Genomic DNA, 20,348 nt, shown 5'->3' with positions numbered 1-20,348 from the left:
TTTAGTGTAACTGAGCCCTGAGCTGATGTACAGCAGAGTAGCATCCCCTCTAAAACTGCCCCATTGCTGACTAGGGACAGGAAGAGTGACAATGGGTGGCACAGTGGCCTTATGGTGCCAGTTCACAAATAATTTTGGAGTGATAACATCTACTTTTTGGAAGGTAGTGTATTAATTTCTGCTGATAGAGAGATAGGTCTGCATAAGAATTGTGCTATAAATTGCTGTGTGATAGGGTTCCCTTTCCTGTGCAGTGTTTGCATCACTGGGTAGCAGTTTTTGAGGGCACCCAGTGAAGATACGAATACTGAAAAACTGACATAGCTGTACTCTTTATGTTCATTCTAAAAGGAAAATGAAATTAAATGCAGATACAACTTTCAGAAGTTCTAAATAAGAGACTTCATGCTGTATTTTATAAGTAGCCCTTACTGTTACATTGTTTTGCATTAGTGTTACACTATTTTATGTTACAGGACTCTAGAATTGTTTAGATCATATAAATTCTTCAGTGCAAAATCACATTTCTAGTGGACCAATATTCAGATTTTAAAGATGTCTTTTTGATTGCATTGTAAGTGACAACTCTGTGTTGTCCTCATGTAGTAGGCAGTATCAGGATGACTGTGTTCTGAAATAGTCATTAATGGAAGACCATGGTATGGATAGGTCTCCAATGAGGTATGAATTGAACAGTCCCAGGATTATGTCTCTCGGACTTTCCGTACTAATAAGAAAGTGCAGACTGTGAACCATCCCTTTGGTGTGTATTCCAGCCCCCAGATCAGTGCTCAGGAGGAAAGTTCCCTTTGCCATCCTCTTCTCTGGTTATTTATGCTTTGGTACTGCAGTTCTGTAAGAGCAGAGTCTTGGTTTTGCATCTGGGCTGGCAAGCTAGTGAAGGTGCGTCCTGGTTTCGGCTGGGACAGAGTTAACTCTCTTCTTAGCAGCTGGTACAGTGCTGTATTTAATTACAGTTCCTTTAAAATAACCATTATAATGTAAGTGTCCATGACCATGACATAGGATTTCAGCATTTTTTCACAACAGTATTTACTGTATTTAGTAACAAATTACTGAAATATCAGCAGTGTCATTTTAAGTATAAGTTAAATGTGATATTTCCTGAATCAGGTCTTAATGTTGGGAATATAGAATCCCAGGGATGTCAAGCTTTGATTTTTACTTACAGGAGATAAACTTAAAGCCCCAATAGTACATAACTAGTCCTAATAGAAAAGCAAACTTTCTTTTCTTTGGGTCAGACTTCATTTTTGTGCTCAGTATAGTCAACATGAGTGATGTTCAGTAATAAAAAAATATTATGCAGCGCAAACCTATTACATGTTCTGTGCAGTGAAAGTCACTGTAAATTTTCTTTGTTCAGAGCAAAGGAAGTTGAAAATATGCTGTTTCTCATATTTTTTTAATCCAAATGTTGTTATCCATAAGTAATCAGCTTAAAGATATGCTGCTAGGTTCACAAATACCTAGTGAACTTCACAAAATCGATTACATTTCAAGTATGTGATTCAGAGTCTAAGATTCAGACCTTAGGATGGGATGAATCGCCCTCTGGAGGTGCCCGTTTCAGTCTACTGACTTCACAGGAATCCTGCTTTGAACTGACTAGCTCAAACTAAAAGTTGAGTGGCCTGTCACCTTAAGAGAGGAATAACTGAGCATTTCATACCATACTAGGTCTTTTCTGTAGACCTCTTTCTTTTTAAGAATGGCTGCCTTATTCCTCACCTTTTCTGTCAGTGTTCTTCTTGTACTGTTTCTAAAATGAATAAGCAGAATTGTTACTGTTGCTATTTCCTGTGTATTTTGTTTTTTCCTGTCCTTTTCGATCTTGTTATCTTATAGTTCCCTTTTTTTTTTTTCTTTTTCCTGACTCTTTTTAGCTACTGTTTCTTCTGAAGCTTTTCACTTGCTACCTCTCTGACCATCCTGCCTTCCATGTTGAGAGTATTGTCCTAACTTCTGATGTGGAAGATTGCTGACCCTTTCCTTTGATGCTGATACCAGTATTTTCTGTGAGAGATAGTACTGTAGTGAAGACATAGAAAAAGAAGAATATGGCACTCGTGAATTTTTTTGTGGTTTTGAATAGTCAAGAAGTATTGTTCTTCTGCCTTCATATAAAATGTGCTGGTTTCCTAGTGTACTTGTAATTTAAAGATGTTTGTAGAAATGTAAAATCAAATGTGAAGAATATAAAATCCATATTAAAGACATTTAAATTTAACAAAATATAGCATTAGTCTTTATTTTAAAAACTGAGTCCTACATGGCTCACTTGCAAAAAGTGGGAGAGATTTAAAATGTTGGGTACTGGTAAAGTCTGACTTACTCAAAGGTGAAATTATTTTCTTCCTCCCTATGGTAACATTTTCTCAATTTATACCTATTAAAGATCTCTCCTTCTCTTGAGTTCTCTGTCTTCTCCCTTTTTTTGTTCCTTCTGTTAAACTAAGTTTCCTGTTCCTTTCTGCACTGGACTCTCCTAACTCTTTTGGTTCAATACTGATCCATTTTTCTCTCATGTATGCATCCATTTGCCTAAAATACTGCCTTAAGCATGATCATATATATTCAAGAATATATTTACTTCTAAACACTGGATGGATCTGCTATTTTAGGACTTTCAGTAAACCAGATGAGAAACATAAAAATTCAGTGACAGCATTTTAAGTTTTTTATGACACATGTGCCTTCATAGGATCAAAGTACCTTGCCTCCTACATCAATGGAATAATAATTATGGACAGTGATAAACATTCCTGTAAAAATATAGACTTATGGTACTTCTTCAGTATAGGAATGCTAACTTAAAAAGAGCATCTGAATGAAAGCAAACATGCTGCATTCATAAATGGTGTGGCAAAAGTTTTCAGATTTTATTTGCAGATAAAGAGAAATGCTAATGGAAAGAGTGCTTTGTATTGATAGTAATATAAGCAGTTAAAGTTTAAAAAAAAAAAAGACAACTAAAAGATGTACATCCATAAAATCAGGAGAATTTTTGCAAATCATGCTTTGTTATAGCAGAAATAATAAATAAAAATCAATGTTTTCTGAGGGATAGATACCTACATATTTCATTATCTATACTAAATGTTCTTTAGATAATCTGAATTCTTTGGATTGCAATAAAAGGAATGCCAAGTACATGATAAAACAGAAATAGTGAAGTTCAGAACTTTTTGGTTTAGATGTGTAAAATATGATTCTGAAACCTCTTCTGATACTTACAGTAATTTGCAATAACAGTAATAATAGCAACTGACTAGAAAATGCTTGGAGGTGTGGCTGAGAATGTAATTTATGGTGCCTAAAAGTTTTTAGCTAGTGTAGTTATAAGCAGGACTTTGCATAATTTTGAGCCCATTAAAAAAGCACCTTCTTTACCAGATTTATTTACTGAGCATGAGGATGACGTTACAGACAAGGATTAGAAAGCAGAGGAGATTTGGAATCTCTAAAACAGTTACACTGATGATGAGTTTTTGTGTTGTGCAGTAGTAGCAGTGAGTTTTTGTGTTGTACAGTAGTAGCAGTAAGTTTTTTGTTAGAATGAATCAACTGTAACTAATTTTGTAAAAATGAACCATATGAAAATTATTCATAGAAAAAGAAAGAAAGAATGTTAAAAACTATGTAAAACCTGTTAGGATTTTCTGGGGTATATCCTCAAATGATATAAATTGGCATGCATAAAGTTAAGTCACCACTGCTTACTGAAGATTTGTCTGTTCTATTAACTATATAATACAATGCAAATCCTGAAATAGTCCCTTACTTAATATTTGTATTCATTTTACAGTAGAGTAGTTATGGAATAAGGTCTTACTCATCATGAGAAATAATACAATTCTAACAATGGCATATTATTGTTAGAAGGAAGTACATCAAACTGACTTGAATTAGCAGTTTTAGAAAATTACTTTGGTTTTGAGAATACTGTGTTGATATTGCTTGTTAAGTTACAAAACTATTGCTTGTTTAATACTACTACTGATCTAAAAATTAGAGTTGTAGTTTGAAGATAAAATTATTTTTACACTCAAGTTTATGTATGTATTTTGATTTGCCATTTTGGAGTGATAAGGTCTCAGTTAAAACAACCAAGTTAAAATGTCTATCTTTGTAATATATGAAGAACAGTGAGGAAAGCATAGCTAGAAATACAAAACAGGAAAGATTTTTCAGCAAAAGAATAAGTGTAACCAGAGGGAAACACTTGCAAGAGGAGAATAAAGTTGAGTGAATATTGCTACATTGAGATGTGAAAACATACTTCATCTATAAAGTCCTGCAGGGAATAATCATGAAGAATTAGGTCTTTCTGTTCATAAACACAGCTTAGGTACATGTGGTCTTGAGAGGTGCAGTACCACCACGAATTCCATGAAATGTTCTTTGATGGCATTACAAACAAGTCTGGCTAAGACATAAATAGAATATAACTATCTGTTGCTATATAAGGAAGATAAGGTGAGGGAAGCATAATTTATAAAACAACCACCCTGCTTGCAGATCCTGCAATTCACGTGGCTGGCAGACAGAAATAATTTCACAAATGAAAATGGAAGATGCAAAATCCATGAAGATTGTGTTGAAGGTTTGTTTCATTTGACTTTCGCTAGGATTATGAGGATCTCTGCAATTATGATATATATATACACACATATTATATGTATATTATACACACATATTGCTATGTATATGAAAATAAGTGTGTGAAAAGCTGTAAAAGAGGAATTTGAGTTACATGCAAGAAATGTTTCAAAATAGGCTACAGGACGATATTTTTGTATAGTACTTAAAACAACTGGAAGAAGTAATGAGAGTTAATTCAGTCTTGGATCTAATAGTGGTCAGGAAAAAAAAAAGATACTAGATCTAAAATGAAGACCTTGTGAATGTACAATACTTCTGGTTTAATAAAGAGACCAGAAAAAGGGTAAACATATTGTGAAAATCACTGACAGAAATGTAAAGAGTTTGAAAAATAATAGCAGAAAGCTGGTTCAGCAATAACATTGCAATAGAATAAGAGCAAGATTCCGCTGTAAGTAAATGTTTAGTGAAGTATAAAGTAGGAGAAAAGAAAACGGAACTGGAAATGGGAACTTTAAGCTTGCCATCATGCAAAGATAAAATAACACGGAAAGAAAGCTCGGATCGTGTGATGCTGTCTGAGAAAGCCTAATTATCCGCTTAGGTAGTAGAGTTTTGCTAATATAATCTGAAAATATGTGAAACTTTTAAAGAAACACTAGAAAGCAGATTTTTTCCAAATTTCTTCAACTTTTAATTTTCCTTTTCCAATAGAGTAATACTGAATAAAAGGAAATCTGAGACCACTGTCTACAAATCAGATCATTTATTTGAAAATATAGTTGAAGAGACAGCAAGCAAAAATGATAGTTGAAAATATAGAAAAGCATCTGAAAATGTGAAGGGGTCCAGATTCTGTACCCCTGTTCTGCCCACTGGAGGTAGCACAAGGTAGCCAAGATCCATTCCTACTCACAGGCTGAGAATACGCCTGCTGAGGGGAAGTCACAGTTAGCCTAACGCTGGTCTATCCATCTTCCATGCCCAACAGCTCTCATCCTTTGCACAGGTTTGGTAATGGGAGCATAAGAAGGTACACCTACTCTCTACCAATTTTCAGCTGCATTTAATTTCTTAGATGACGTCTGTACTAGAAAACAAAATGGACCACAGCCCTGTCAAGAGTTGGTAGTAAGTTACAGCTCACATTCGCATGACTAACCCATCTGCTCTCCTGAAGCAGGGTGGCCTCGTTCATACTGCCTACTAAGGACAGTCCCTAAGCCATGCTGTTCCCCAAATCTTGCTGTGTCTTACCTGAGTGCTTGTTGGCCTGGGCCAAAAGCATACCAAAGAGCATGCTAACAGTTAAGTGGCATGGATTATCACATGGTAGAGCTCAAGCATGTGCCTGGGCCCTGTTTAGCTCAGTAACACAGATGTAACCTTATGAACTACATCCAGTCGGCAATAATTACGACTGGACTAGCCTGCTCTAAATTAAAATCGCAATGGCATGAAAACCAATAATCTATAGGTATCTTTCAGACTACTGTTTCTTGAACAGAAATATCAATGAATGTATAAATTTGGACGTAGTGTGTGACTTAATTAAAAGGAAAGAAAGCGTAGAAAATCTGAAAAATCGGTAAATTAAGAAAGTCAGAGGAGGACAATAAAACACAAAACAGTACTTATCTGATGTGGAAGTATTTTCAAATGGAAACTGGAAAGCTAGTTAGATGAGTGAATATTCTTTTCAAAATAAGCAAGTTTACAATAAAGAAGTCAGTATATGACCATTTGGGTAAACAGATTTAGTTCATTATTAAAATACAGTTTAGATCCTACCTATGTGGACCTCCTTGTAGGACAAAAGCCTGAAATATAATGCATTTGCTTATGGTGTTTTATTCTGAGACTTTTGAGAAGGACCTGATGCTGAAGTGGGCACACTTCAATATAAAATAGTGACCTCATCATGCACATGATGGGATAAGTGCTTTACTGAATATTTATACAGATGTCAAAAAGGGATATGCAATAATATCTTGGGATTAACATAATCTCTGTATTACTTGGACATTTTTCCAGTATGTGATGTAATTACTATTAGGTTCCAGGTCATATTTTGACCTAGTGAAGTCACCAGTTATTTTCATGATCATTTCTAATTTTACAGGTTGTAGAAAATGATGTGCAGGATGCACAAAAAGGGGAAACAAAATTACATTCATAGACTACTTTGTGACCGGGGATTAACTGCTTAGGTCTGAAGACAGAAAGTAAAAAGGGAAGGGAAAATGTGGCAAGTCAGACAATGTTGGAACATGATGCGTTAGCATTCAGTTGAATAGTGTCTTTCAGGTTACTCAGAGGTAAAGAGAGGAAATAAACTGCTCAAATAAAAACTGTATGCAGATTCTGAAAGGGGGTCACCTCCTCTGGTGAGTACTGAGGACATAAAGGATATAAATGAAATAAATAAATTGGGCAAAATTTTAGGATCTTATAGATCAAAGGAAAATGGCCAGAAGTTGAGAAAGAAGGTTGGGAGTAGGTGTTTGGAAACAATTCTTAATAGGAAATGATTCTTAATGGAACACTGGGAAGCAAATAGACCATCATAACAACTATTAAGCAATAAATTTGCTTGTAGATTAAGTATTTGGAGAAGCAGTCCTGCAGAAATGCAGGCAGCCTTTCTGGAGGAACTAACTGGCTATTCTGGCTTTACTGTATTGCCATCAACCATGTGTGCAACACAGTGGGGAACTACGTTGGGAAAAATTGCTTCTGTAGTATGAATGTACGATTCTGTACCTTTGGCTTGCTTTGGTTTCAGTAGAGTTATGTTCTTGCAAATAATAGAAATACATTCTTGCAAATAATAGAAACTACAATACAAAAAGCAGGAGAATATCAATGAAAAATATAAGAAAGTAGAATTATATACACATAGATGGAGAAAAACATAAAGCAAATCTGTCACATATATTACATACATAGCTGAAAAGAAAGTGTTCTTTCTTATAATAACCTTGTAATTTTGAAATGCAAATGCCTTATATAAAATTATCATACTATGATCCCCTTGAGCATAGTTTTAGAAAGTGGCATGAACCAACCAAACAAAATATTTGAAGTTGTCCACTTCTCTCTGAATACATTACATATTCTAAACCTAATGTCTGAACTGCTGGAACTGGTAGTTCCTGTTTTGAGGAAAAAAGTCATTTTAAGACTTCTATGAAAAGAGATTCTGAAAAATGTTATGGCAGATAGTGCATTTACGACAGTCTGCTAGAGAAGTGTTCATAAACGGCTTCTCTCTTCATTGCTAATACATTCTGTGTGCATCACTCCTGCTTAAATAACGCCTTGTTGCGGGTTTGCCTCTCTATGTTTCCCGAGGAAGTGGGGGGACATAGTTTTTAGCAGCTGCTGGAAGCTAAGTTGGAGTACGGCAAGGAGGAGATGACTACATCAGAATTTTGGCTGATGGGTAGAGGAATTGTAAAAAGGCTTTTCCAGAGATGGGGAATGGGTGGCTCTGGGCAGGAGTGTAATGCTGCTGGGAGCCCTTAAGCCTATTTACTCATTTAGTATATTGAGAGCACACCTTGGTATCATGAGATTTGGATGATTTGCAGATGGATAGATTAACTAGATTACAAAGAACAACTACTGAATTTCAGGAATTCATTATGAAAGTACCCTATGAATAAACTATATGAATATTAAAAAGCAAAACCAAACCATAGAAACCACTTCTTAGAAGAACTTTCATATGTGACTGTGGTATAGTTGCATAGTCTGTGCAAGTGAAGTAGAGCAAAGAAGCAGAAAATCTGGGCTAGATGTTGTAAACCGCTGCCCAGTTTTTCACTTCTTTTTTTTTTTCTTCTTTCCAAGGAAATAATTTGGAGATTCCTGGGATAAACTATCTCTGGTTAAAAAACGTAAAGAGACTAGATTCTCTAAAGGCAGGCATCTGGAAATAAGCATGAAGACAACCAGCCACTGCAGCATTTAGAGCACTTCTTTGATCTGTTATTATCTTACATCCTTTGTTTTACTTTTCTTGGTCCAGAATATTTCTGCTTTATTCAGACAAAACTCATTGAAAACAATGCAGAACCTGACATACTTTTACCACGAACTAATAATCGTGTAATCATCAAAAAGAGACTCCATAGTGTACTTCAACTATATCTATCTTGAGACAATAGAGATACAGGCTTTGAGTCAAATCTTCCTTCTGTTATGCTTGATTCTCAAAGACAACTAGATTTATGCCTGCCTGTCCATCCATCTATCTGTCTGCTTATTTATTAAGAATATTATAATTCTTGTTTTAGCTGTTAAATGTAAAAATAAAAGTTACAGTATTACTAAGTAGAAGGTATACAAAGTCCCTGTTTTATCCAGTTTGAAGAAAAGAAAAAAAATAAGGACAAGTGACTTATTCTACATTCAAAGAAAATTAAGTGTCATTACTGATTTCCAAAAAAGTTACTGAAGAGATGGACAGATGTATTTTGTTTCAAGGGTCTGTGGGGCCTACTGCTCTAGAGTACCACAAAATTCTAAATAACATTGATACTACCTAGTTTTACAGATGAAGCAAAATCAAAGAACACTCATGCAAAATGGCCAGAATAAAAGTCAGTGAATAAAATTTTTGTATCATCTCTGTGTTAAAATAAAGTCTGGAAAAGGAAAATTATTTCGATTTCCAGGTAAAGGTGAATTCATAGGAGAGCAGATGAGTGAAAAAGTTTTTGGAAAGCAAGATTTATAAGGCACATTTCAAAAGAGTTGTATTTGTTTAGTCTAGAGAAGAGAAGACTGGGGAAAATAATCTGACATCTGAAGATTATTGTGAAGAAGACGGTCATCAATTGTCTTTTGTACCCAGCTGTGGAAGGACAAGAAAAAATTATCTTAATTTACAGTGAAGAAGAACAGGCTACATATTTGGAAAATCCTTCTAAGTACAAGGACAGTTAAAGACTGGAACCAGGCTATCTGGCGATGCTGGAGCATCTTCCTCACTGGCAATTTAGAACAGATTAGACAAAAAGTTTCTGTCATCACAATGCTCTTACATCTATCTTCTTTCATAATTGTTGGCTCCACTCAATAAATAACCTGGAATATTAAGAAGTAATTTGAAAAATAAATTTGGAACGTAGAGATGAAATTGGATAGTCTGAACACATGATAAAGCATCAAAAATGCAGGTATCATTTTTTTGTCAATAGGTGTATTCTTGTATTTTGTATGCCTTTCTATATTTTAATTTTCATTTATTTTAAAGTTCATATACATATAATTTCTATTTACAGATCGTCGATAAGGATAAAGCATTTTACCTGTTCATGCAAGCAGTACTATTACTCTGCTTACACTACTTGATCCTCCGGGCAGGAAGCTGGTTTCAGCATTGTCAATACCCTTTTTCCTTGGCTTCTAATTCTATCTAGCACATGCTCTTCAGGTATGTATAGCTTTGTAGATATTACAGGGAAATATTTGGCATTCAAAAGACATGTAGTATCTTTTAAGTCACATATAGATAAGTAGAGTATATTATTTGACAGAATGTCTGAAAAAGTCTGATTCCTAAACAAAACCAGAACTTTGATGATGAATTTTACTTTCTGTGGTTAACAGCCTATTTTTACTGTGATAAGTAAAGCCTGTTAGTAATAAAAATGCAACCTAGTATCTATGCTGTGATAATGGAACCCTAAAGTGAAATTAGTGATATTAGAAAGTATCACTTGTATTTCTGCTCCAAACCTCAAGATATTTTATTTTCCTGTACTCAAAAACAACATTAAAGAATATGTATGGTTCATGTTACCAACATTCATGACCTTGATTATAATGTGAATCATTCGTGTATATGCTTTTGTTAGAGCATAAAGTATGTAACATAAGAGAGCAAGGATATTGAAGGAATGAAGATTATTTGCCTATTCGGAATACTGACAGAATTCAGTCTATTCAGAATACTGGCTAGCATGTCTGTTCTTTCTAAGAAATTCACTTCGAAGGATGATGAGGAAACCGTTTATATTTATTACTGTGCTAATCTGTCAGCTGCTTAAGGACTTACGTGTTCATATCAAACAATAATTAAAGTCTTCAAATTAAAGTGTTTATCTTCCAGTGGTTTTTCTTGTATTGGGTCTGCGACAGGAAAGGCTGTGAACATTTGCAAATGGACATTTTATTGCACCTTCTTCCCTCAAATTGTGTTAGAAATGTTTCAATTATTAGAAGCAGCCGTATTAAAAATGTGAATAGTGTACAGAGAATCAAGTGGCTTTCACTCAGTTAACCTCCCAGAGAGGAAGATCTAAGTAAGAGAAGTAGCACCCCTTCACTTTTGTAGCCCACTCTGTCTTATTATCTTGATATAGAGCCAAGGCGTTCCAGTATAACTTTTCTGTTTAATACTGCACTTGAATCATCTAGATTTACCTGGCTTTGGTTTATGGTTTTTTTTTTTTTTTAAGTAGGAGACATCTACTTATGCTATTTGAGAATTAACTTAGAAAGAGACCACCAAAGCCTTAAAATCTTTATAATACAAGCCAATCTGGAGAAAGATTGTTGTCAACTTGAATAGAATTATTCAAGAACATGAATCACATACCAGTGCACCTTTATGTTAATACAGTTTATATAGAAGAAAAACAGTATAGGTCAGAGAAGCTTTTGAAGGAACATGTCTAGCAAATAACTTTAGGATGTTTAACTCACACTTTTTTACAAGGATGGGAAAATATAATTCCTGGATAGAAGGGAAATACTGCTTTAAAAAGGCCTCTGAAAGTTGAGTGACTTGACTTCTCATGAAAGTCAAAGTAGCTTATGATCCAAGATGTTTTGTGAAGAGAGAATAATGGTTCTAAATTGTGAGATGCCTTAATGAGTTGAACAAATTGAGAAAAATGAAAAAACTACTAAGGCTTCTTTTACTTACAGTTGGAATATAAGGTTGTCTGGTTTTACTTCATAGAACTTGCTTTTCAATGTGTACATTAATAATTTTTGTAATTGAACATTCACATTTATATTTACAGTTTGAAGTTACAAAATGCAAACTATATTTTCAGCTTTCCCATTTAGTATTTTATGGAATAGTTTAAAAATAATTTTTGCTGACTAAAGAAAATATTTACTTAACAAGAGGGGATTTATTATGATGAGAAATTTAGTTTTCCTGCATATCTTCAGAGACCCAATGCAGCTACTACAGAAATCAACCCCCAGCAAGGTGCCTGTGTCTATTTTGGATAGTATGATACTCAGAAAAATATAGAGCTAACAATATAGAAGGATCTAACCCCCGTTTTCAAAGGTACCAATGAATTTGTCATGTAATAATTTTGAAAATATTACTTACAGATTAAATAAGGACATTCAGAAACAGTAAGAATAATTAAAGGGTGGTTAGAAAGAAAAAGAATATATGCAGTTTGATTAAGTGAGGTAAACAACCGTATACAAGGAAACTGGAATGATATAATATTTATTTAAGTTGGCAGGAGAATGTAAAATTGGAGATAGAATTGGGAAAACATGGTGTGCAGTTATTCTGAGTTGCTCTATTTTAGCAGATTTAATAATGTTTTAAAGTGCTGGTAATCCCCTTACTTAACTGCAACTAGACTGGACAAAGTAGTAGAAACTATACTTCAGAAAGACAATCCTATGGCTGGATATAGGTTGGAAAGTAAGAGTGTTAGCATTTAAGAGTGTGGAAGTTTTTTGGCCAATTTTGAGAAATAAATAAGAAAATGTCAGAATTAAGAAAATATTTTCTCTGGAGTACTAGAAAGTGTATTTATATGTAGTTTTGGGCTCTCCAGACTAATATCGTGAAGTACAGTAACAGTATAAAGAGCTGGTTGCTTCCTAATGCAGTTTGTGTGTGTGTTAATTTGTATAGCCCAGTTTTCCATCTAAGTTGGCCAAAGCACAGAGAGTTAACTCATCTGGGATGCTTTTGGCTGCTTCTTTGAGTGGTTGTGTAGATGGATTTCATTGTTGGTGTGTATGTGCCCCATGAGTGCAGGGACAGATTATTTGGACAATTAGATGAGTCCATTAGATGGTATCAGCAGACTACTACTTGAAGCACCCTCGTGTCCACTATCCTCAGGGCATTAAATAGCAACGTGAGTACAAACATTCATGATTTCATTGTTTCCATCATACCACAAAGATGGAAATAATGCAGCAGATGTACTGTGTGATTCATTTAAATTTATATGTAATAGTATAATTAATTTCATGCAGTAAATTAAGTTTCTTTATGACCATTAGCAAAATACAGTTTGAATTCACATACTAGATATATCTCTTTATATATAGATAAAGGAGCCATAATTTACTGGGGTTTAAGATTTTCCCTAGTGTGATTCTTCAGAGAGCAACATGTCCCATAGTAACATTTCCTTTTTCCAAAAGGAAACAGACAGCAGGGGAGGGAGGGAGAAGACTTCCCTTGAACAGAAATCATTTTATTTCTAAATTCCACAAGTAAAGCTATAGTTATGATTTAAGACAGTGTCTTTTATTCAGTGTCCTAAAAGCTGTGATTCTGAGCTTCTGGGACATAGCCATTACCAGGGTCCACTTGTATTGACCGGGAAATCTGACGGAGGCAAGAGGAGCGTGATTCCCAGCACAAGTTGCTGCCCATGCACTTGTAGCACTTATAGCAAGGGGTAAAAGATTCATCAGCAATATGGTGTGTCTTTGGTTCATGTATTTTAAAGTCCAGGGCCTGAAAAGACCTATTTTATTACTTGCATGCTGCCTACAGGGACCTTGATAGTGACTGGCTTTGTGTTGAGTGCCTTATCGGGGCTTATTTATAGCCCCAAGAGTAGTGATTGTCTTTGTGTTTTCAGTACCATGTTGTACATAGTGCTGAGTGACTTGTTGGTATTGTGGCTTTTCTCTCTCTTATTCTCTAACAAGCTATCCGGCTTATTAGAAACAATAAACACCAGAAATAGATTCCCTTCTACGACTGACTGCAGAAGCAAATGTACCATTACAAATCAGTGACAGAGCCTTCTGTATCTACAACTTTACAGAAAGGGTGAGGGGGCTAGCAGGTCAGTGTCAACCATCAGTGCCTCAGCACTTTCATTTGCTATTTCAAATTCAGACTGGAGTAGTATCTGTAATCTCCTAACCAATCACTAATCCTCAGGGATTTTGAACTGCCAGCTTGCAAGATGTCTCTTTTTACATAGGGGTCCATGCAGCAGAGAAAAGACATTAGATTCCTCATAGGAACACTGGACTACATTACAGAGTGCTACCCTTCAGTCTTTCTTGTGAACCAAGCAGGAATTTTCTGTTGGTTTTGTGTTCCCCCTGCCTCCTCACAGAAAAAGCAGCCGTCATCACAGCCTGTCTCAGAAGATAAAGGACTGAAGTGTAGTACCACAACAGATGATTGATTCAGTTCACACAGGTCTAAAACTATATGATCAATAGTTCTCAGACTTAGAAAAACAGCAACATTGATTTGAAACACTTGGTTATGGTTTTGCTGTTATATATCATATTATCAAGAGCTTTTTACTTCCCAGAGGAGAGATCCTAGACAGTAACAGGTCAATTAAATCAGCTTCTAGGTCGTCTTTTACGATCAGTGAAAACATCTCAGCATTTATAGCCTCTCACAAAACATTCTGTACTTTATCTACATTGTGCACAAAGTTGACTGAAACCACAGCCTTGCAACTACCTGGTACATGCCACATCAAATGTCTATGGTACACAAAGAAGTCCTCTCCTCATTAAATTTTGAACAAACAATACTCAGTACAGTGTCGTCTTCATACCTTAGTGTACCAAGGGTCTGGGTGACAGTCAGGTCTATTCAGAGATAGGGATTTGCTCACATTCAGAATCTCTGCAATGCTCGGGGGATGCTTTGTCTCCATATAAATATCTCAGAGTCAGGACCCTCTGCCTTGAACAAAAAGTACATTTGGTTTTGTTTTTCAGGGACTTACCAAACAAGTGCCGATAGTCAATGTGATAATTAATTATACATTTTGTCAACAAGCCAGTGAGGGGCAGGACCATCTTCAGGAACTTTTATGTGACACATGGCTCTGAATTAAGCCAGTCAGAACCAGGCAACATTTGGTGGTAGAGTTGGTAACGTTAGAGGCTCTGAGCCTTTCTAACCTTCAGCATATCTAACCATTGCAGCAGGGAGTCAACAGCAATGACCTGTCTTCCAGAGTTACCTTTTTTCAAACGGGGACTCCTAAACGTGCGCTTGTTCATAACAGACACGAATAGATGTCCTGTTCTAACTAGAGGGATGCTGAGAGCTCCTGAAAAAATGTTTTGTTTACCTGTTTAGTAACATGGGTTTTGTATGCCTTTTTTTTTTCACCTGTCTTTTTGTCTTGCGAAGCTTTCAGTACAGTCTCTTTACCTGCTTAGCCGAACATACTCTTCCGAAATGATAATCAGATCCTGCAGCCAAACCCAGTATGATTATAGCTGATAGACTGGGCATTGCCTAGGGAAATCTGCTGACAGAAACTATTTTGCAACAGTGCAGATCATTTTGTGTCTAATAGAGTCACTTTAACTAGAGTTACTCACAAACCTAAATGAAAAGACTTTCTGTTTGAGTATCCTAGCATCGTCAGTCTCCCTTAACCTCTTCTACTTCAATAGTAGATACATGGATACAATATACCTTACCTTGTAGTAAGATTTCTGAAAGGCCTTTGTTTATATTTTTACCTAAGAATGGAGACCTGTCTTACCTATCCGTATAATTTTTTACTAATAGAAACTGGGCTTTCCTGTCTGCTTGAGAAATATTCCTGTGCCTTGTAAAACACATAGCAGGGAACAGGGGAGTATACTGCATGAGTTATGAATCTCCTACTGAAATAATAGGAAACTCTCACAAGCTTCTGCTGTTTTAATTATGATGTTAACTGTGCCCACTTAAGGTCTACTGCCAAACTCTAGAAACAATGCCCTCCTCCTTTAGGGGAAGCTTGAACTACTTTATCCTCAGTTTTCTACTTCAGTTTTTAGTAGTTTACATGGATTCCTTGAGCTTTAGTTCTTAGCAAGTAATTTTCTTAGAATGGGGCTGATTTCTGTGGATTGGCAAATTTTCTTCTCTTCATTTCCACTCCCTACTATTCTTTTAGATTCTGCTTGCAGAAAGACCAGCAGGGTTTTAAGAGCACAATATGCATGACTGCATCTTTTCCTCTAATGCATCTTCCCTAACAGTGGGAAAGAATGGCTCTCTCAGAATGTGCTCATCTAAGCTTCCAGTTCCCCAGGATCTTGGAAGGACTTCTGTGCAATAGCAGCTTCAGCATCTGCCACAGATAGCAGGCAAACTGGTGGTTGATTGGCAGAGCTAAGAAGAAATAGATTTCCAGCACAGGGGCAATGGACTCTTCTTCAGAGCCTTTAATTACAGCACCCTTCTAACACTTCAAAACAGCAATAAATGTTTTAAAATCACACATAAAAAGGATGGACAGGGATCAACTTTTCACCTTCTCTATCAATAAAAAAAATGAGGGTGTATCAGATGAAGCTGGCAGTAGGCAGGTTCAAAGCAAATAATACAATAAATTTTATTGGTTTATATGTTCATGGGTAATATATTCATGACATTCTTTGCCTAAAGACAGTACGGATGAAAGAAGTTCACATGGATCTAAGGAGAGACTGCACAAGACCTTGGAAGAGAGATCTAGTGAAGGTCACTGACTAGACAAACCACATCAGGCTCAGGAAACCCCCTGAGCTAAAACAAGGTTGGATGCTGGAACCCATGGACGTTATTAAATGTGCTTGTCCTGGTCCTGCTGTTCTCTGAGAGAGTACTTGGGTAAGAATTGGCTTATGCGTGCTGTTGGAGATAGGTACATGGGCCAAGTGTGTGCCTGGCCTGAACCAGTCTGACCTCTCTTGTATTCTTAAAATAAGGTTTTATGAATCTTGGCGTGCTCACAGTCTTTGCAAAAATGAAACAAATACTTTCAGGACCTTCCCCTCTTTAAATTCAACCAACTAGAGCCAACCTTAGTCAGTCATTCTCGTTGCTTTTACGGCACTGTCAGCTTTGCTAACTACATAGTCTGTGGTATTTCAAAGATTTTATGACATATGTTAATGAAATGCCTCTACCTCACCTCTTTTTCCTCGCTTAATCATGCCCTTACCTAAACCAAACTTTATTCATCTTTATCTCTTTAGAAACTTGTTGCTACCATTGTAATTTTGAGTAGTGACTTTTCTTGTTCCTTATGCTGGCCTTCAGATTCTTTCTACTACAGAGAGGAAATCTTTGAGCCCGCCAAAGAAGAGAGCAAGAAAATTAATAGAAAATCCATGGGATAGGGTTGTTTCCATCACAGTAATTTGGGAGGAGGAATTTCATTCTGATCCTTGTTAAGTGAATAAATCAAATCCACAGATCTTTAGTGCAAAGTCTATAAGTCATGTTCCAAAATTCAGCAAGTCAGGATCACAACCTTTAGACATTCTCAGAAGTAACTTTCCTTCTCTTCCTTTCAACTCGGGGAGTTGTCCTGATAGCAGGTTTATCCTCCTAAGTCACTTAGGAAGGACAAGGAAATTCAATGGGAAGTCTCTATATTTAGCAGAGATTAAGGTGGTCAATGCTTATGTTCAGTTCCCTGGTTAGCTTAAAGTCCTTCCAATTTTCAGTAGATAGGCATAGGTGAACGCAGCTAGAGCTCAAGAGGAGGGGAATAGGAAGGGATGGAGGAACAGGGGAGGATCTACAGCCCTTCATAGCATCCTTTCACCCCCTGCCTCCTGCTGCTGGTAAATCTGCACCAGAACAGCCAGTTAAAAAAAAAAAAAAAAGCCTCTCCTGTTTGGCTTTTTACTTTTAACACCTCAGGTGTTGAGCAAATGAAGGCAAACCTCTGTGCCAGGGCTCTGTCTCTTTAACTTTGTATGTACACCAGCAGGCACAGTAGGAACCCATTCTGTTTTGAACATACTATCGCATAAATGGCTGATAAATCAGAAAGGAAGGAATCCACATTTTCTATTACTTGTGTGGCCTCCTGGAATGATTAATATGTTTAATGAGCTCTACATGTATGCTTTATTTAAATTAAATATTTCTTTTTTAACAAGACCACTTAAAATTTAAGTATGGAAGTAGGGCAGCCGGTATTAAAGTTAAATTTACTATAGTATTTTAAAATAACACAATAAAAATACTATGCTACACGGTTTTTGATGCCAAAGTTTAGAGAAAGTCAAACCACTGAAGGGGTGGAAGTCACTGGCAGAGCAGTTGGAACTATAACCTACAGAATGCTGAACCTGCTTCTGATAGCTTTTTTTTTTCCTCTTTTAATGTACTCATCCACTTTATATTAATGACTAGTATGTTCAAAATTGAAAAATCCACTGGGAGATGAAAAAGCAGGCAATTTCATTTTTTCTCATCAGGTCCATGAATGAAAACCGTAAGAGGATGAGATGTACTAGTTCTAAAGTCTTGAAGGTCGTGCTGACCAGAAACAAACACTTAAGTTCACCAACTAGCAGTGATTAGTCCTTGTTGAATAAATCAGTTTTCAGTGCAGTATGTTCTGATAATTTTTTTTCTTACATGTTATGTACATCTATGGTTATTTAATTAAACTGATAAAAAATGGAGCGCTCTTTTGCTACATTTTAATTGAATTCCATTTTCCATCTACACACAGTTTACAAATTATAATTGGAAGATAGAATCATGTGGTAAAGAAAAGCCATTAAATTTTCTATCATAAAATGTAAAAATTAAGAATCAGAGGTTAGTTATATAGATGATTAAATAAAAATTGTACAGGCATGAAATAACAATCTGGATAGCAAAAAGAATCATATTTTGTAAAGAGGGTGTATTTAGTTGAATAAGGGCCTTTAAAATGGAAAAAAAAAATGTAAATGTAAATGCAAATGTAAAACTGGACCAAAATAGACTGCGTAAGACAAGGCCTTTCTCTTTTCTGTTTTAAAAGGTAGCTACAATTGGTAGTTTAACTCGGAGACACAAACCAATCCACCCAATCTGCTGATAACATGCACTTGTAGTTCTGGGTCCTAAACAAACACAATATGGGCCTTGCAAGTGCTTTAGAAAGCCCTGGTTAATAATCAGTTGTCCAGGAGTCCCCTCTGACCTGCGCGGGCCCTCCTTCGTCTTGGAACAAAACCCCAGCAGCTGTTGCTTACATGAGCCATCATGGTGCAGTAACTGCACCCCTCGCCACCGCCTCTGCCTCCCTCGGCTTTCTCGCTGCGTGTAGCAAGAGAAACCTGCGTCTGCAACTTACATTCAGAGCAAATTAAAGAAAGCTGGGCAGCTGCGTTACTGAGACCTGCCTCAGAATAAGGTAGAAGGAGATGACCTAGGGTTAGATGACCCTGACTATCAAGTGTGTTGCCTTGACAAATAGTAATTACTTGACAATTGCTTTAGGCTTGGAAAACATATGTTATCATGTTCGTGCTGTATCCACTGATAGAGATTGTTTTCATTACACACACTGGATATTTCTAACTCCACTGAACTTACTGATGTGTGAAAACGTAGATAAGTTCAAACTAGAGGTCTCAAACTTGAAAGTCTGAAACTTGAAAGTCTCTCCTTTGTTCGAGTTATTCCTTTTGGCTAGCGGATGTCTGTCTTTAACTCAAGAATCAGTCTATGTCCCGCATCTACAGTGGTCTTTGAAATGCCTTTTTTTTTTGAATGGTGTCTTTGTTAGAGCTGGAGAAGTTTCAATGAAAGAATATCTCAGTTTTGTGCTTGATGAATGCTATTGTATTAATTATCTCCTTGTATAGGTTTCAGCATTAAGGCTGTTGGACACATTAAAGAGTAGTCCACACTCACAGCTTGGTATTTAAGGCATATGCAGAAGTTCAGCATTGATTATATATTTTATACACTGTCAGAACATGAATTTTCTGGTCTGTACTGTAACAGAACGTCCTTTTGAACTACTGTCTACAGTTACTGTTTCCTCCCCTTTCGGCAAAAGTTTTAGTGATAATATAAACATGAGCCTCATTCAGTTGAAAAAGATTTTATTTTCTCTGAAATAAAGTATTCCTTTTTCTGGAAAGCTACCGAGTTTCTCTCTGAAATAATCTTATGTTTTTATGTTTTTCCTTATACCTTAACACATCTGCTTAAGTATCGAGAGACTTCTCAGTGCAAGAAAGGCTGTAGAGAGACATAGAAGATGATAGGAAATTTTTTTGAGGGGTATGGATTGCTAAAATTACAAAAAAGGAAGGGGAGGCAGCATGCAATGTATAGCATTCATATGGGCTCAAGTGGTTAGAGAGGTGTATGCTTGCTGTATTGAAGAAAAGGTGGCAGGATTCTGTCAGGGGTCAGTACATGGTCGCTCATGACCTCAGGGGCATAGAGAGGTAGAATCCTTGTGACATGATTTGCAAGAGAATGTGTGGGCTTTGATTCATTCATTTACACAGCATCAGAAAGTAAATAGGATACTGCTTTCTTATTTGATGAAGATTTCAGTCATCCAACTCAGCATCTTCCATTAAACTCCTTTTCTTATCTTTCCCTCCATTTTCATGAGCCTCTTGCATATTTCCAACAGGCTCTCCCTCTAGAGTGATGAATCTTATGCATGAGAAAAGGACAGTTTTGCTACTACTTGTAAATTTGTTGTCAT

The 20,348-nt window shown here is 36.2% G+C and overlaps 1 long non-coding RNA gene across 2 annotated transcripts in view; it reads right to left on the bottom strand.

The window, feature by feature from the left end:
• The window catches only part of LOC127029307 (uncharacterized), a 42,677-nt gene that overhangs the window by 15,273 nt on the left and 7,056 nt on the right, over nucleotides 1-20,348 (bottom strand). Inside the window, exon 1 of one of the 2 annotated variants that reach the window (XR_007768176.1) lies at nucleotides 14,451-14,550. The exons of the other annotated variant lie outside the window; for it this stretch is intronic. This is a non-coding gene — a long non-coding RNA (uncharacterized LOC127029307). Of the gene's footprint in view, nucleotides 1-14,450; nucleotides 14,551-20,348 lie in introns of those variants that run through there. 2 annotated transcript variants of the gene reach the window in all.

The sequence above is a fragment of the Gymnogyps californianus genome, chromosome 1, assembly GCF_018139145.2.
Source record: "Gymnogyps californianus isolate 813 chromosome 1, ASM1813914v2, whole genome shotgun sequence".
Taxonomy (NCBI): domain Eukaryota; kingdom Metazoa; phylum Chordata; class Aves; order Accipitriformes; family Cathartidae; genus Gymnogyps; species Gymnogyps californianus.
The sequence above is the reverse complement of the archived record's forward strand: the minus strand, read 5'-3'. Positions and strand labels throughout refer to the sequence as shown.